The sequence below is a fragment of the Pteropus vampyrus genome, unplaced genomic scaffold (assembly GCF_000151845.1).
Source record: "Pteropus vampyrus isolate Shadow unplaced genomic scaffold, Pvam_2.0 Scaffold257, whole genome shotgun sequence".
NCBI classification, from domain to species: Eukaryota; Metazoa; Chordata; class Mammalia; order Chiroptera; family Pteropodidae; genus Pteropus; species Pteropus vampyrus.
Window position 1 is genome coordinate 671659 of NW_011889038.1, and position 1610 is coordinate 673268.

The following is a 1610-nucleotide window of genomic DNA, read 5'->3' on the forward strand; positions in this document are numbered from 1 at the left end:
GCTGTTTCTTTGGTCAATAAACTCACCCTGGCCCCCTTCTCCTGGCTAACTAACTTCCACTCCTGCAGATCTTAGTGTCAATGTCCCTTCTGAGGTGACCATTTTGACCCCTCTTCCAATTTAAATCAGGTCCCCTTTAGAATCTTTATTCATACGCTGTCGTTTTTTTCTTTCTGGAACTTACCATACTTTGTGATCATATAGTGAGTCTTGATATTTATTTAATCTTGTGATTTACGGGTGCTGCCTCCTTAGACCGTAAACTCCTCGGAGATACAGGCACCTCGGAGACTCGGGCGCCTCCGCTTCGTTCCTGGCCGCCCAAGCCCAGCCCCAGCCCACGACTCGGCACTCTTGGCGCGTGTGCACGTGATTGATTCTCCTCTTCCTCGGTCCCCTTCACGAGTTGTCTCTTTCTCCTCCTGGGGAAGAGGGGACGGTGTCTAAGCCAGTTGTTCTCCTTCCCTCCCATCCCAATTCTAGTGGCGACAAGCCAGGGAATTTTCTTGGAGCTGCGCAGGTGAGTGGAGATGGATACCTGACGTGACTGTACTGGCTGGATCACAGCAGGGCGACTGGCAGCCAGGCCTGATAACACGTTTGCCTGAGTCACCCTTGGCAGAGGTTGCCAGGCTCCAGGATGGAACATGCGTGTGAGAAATGCCTCTTCTGGGGCACGCCCGCCCCTTTTTAAAATTAGACCAGGGCCGGCGGGTGTGGTCGCCAGGTAAAAAAAAGTCTGGAGGTTACTAGAGTTGAAGAATTTATGTGCCAAATATGGAATGGGTTTCATTTTCAAGAAGCCGAGAAGAGAACTCGGTTCCGGTGAGAATACTTTTGCCACATTTTGTCCTGTTTTATTTGCATTAAGCCATGTCTTCACCACCGGTTTTGGCTCCTTCCAAGTCAAATTCTGTACCTTTTTCTTCTGTGTCATGAAACGCCCAGCCCAGTGCCCGGCCAGTAAGTGCGGGGAGCAGAGGCCGAGTGCTTTTCAGCGTTAAGGCCGGCGCTGCAGATCTCACGTACATGTAATCTCTCATCCCCGTGACAAAGTTACTGGGTTTTAATTTTTTTTTTTTTTTTTAAGCGAAGCAACCCTTGGTTGACCTCACAGATAGCAAGGACCTTGTCAGCTTACAGTCTCTTATTTTTTTATCTTGTTTTTTACACCTACAGCACCTGGTCTTCCTACGTGGTCTCCCATCCGAGCACTAACCAGGCCTGACCCTGCTTAGGGTCGGAGATCAGACGGGATCCGGCTTGTTCAGGGTGGCATGGCCATAGACTGGATTTTTACATTTTTATTTGACAAATCAGGAGGCTGAAGCCCAGGGCTTGCCGCTTTCACACCTTTAATAAAAAGAAGGTTCCAGGCGCCCACCCAGGTCTGAGCCCAACCCAGGCCTCCTGACTTAGGGTGGAGGCGTATAAAGGAGAAAATCAAAACCAAAAAAAAAAAAAAAAGCAGAAGCGAACAGCCTCTAAAGGTACAGGAGGTGATTCTTGATGATATTGAAGTGTAAAATGTTTCTCTGCAAAGGCTGGCGTTGCAGATGCGATGGCGTCAAGGCGGTGTTCGCGCCCCCACCCCGCCCCCAACAGCGCTT

General features: G+C 49.8%; 1 pseudogene; it reads right to left on the minus strand.

Annotated features, from left to right (window-relative positions):
* Positions 1–1170: 1170 nt before the first annotated feature.
* LOC111729356 lies at positions 1171–1289 on the minus strand (annotated as a pseudogene).
* Positions 1290–1610: the final 321 nt, after the last annotated feature.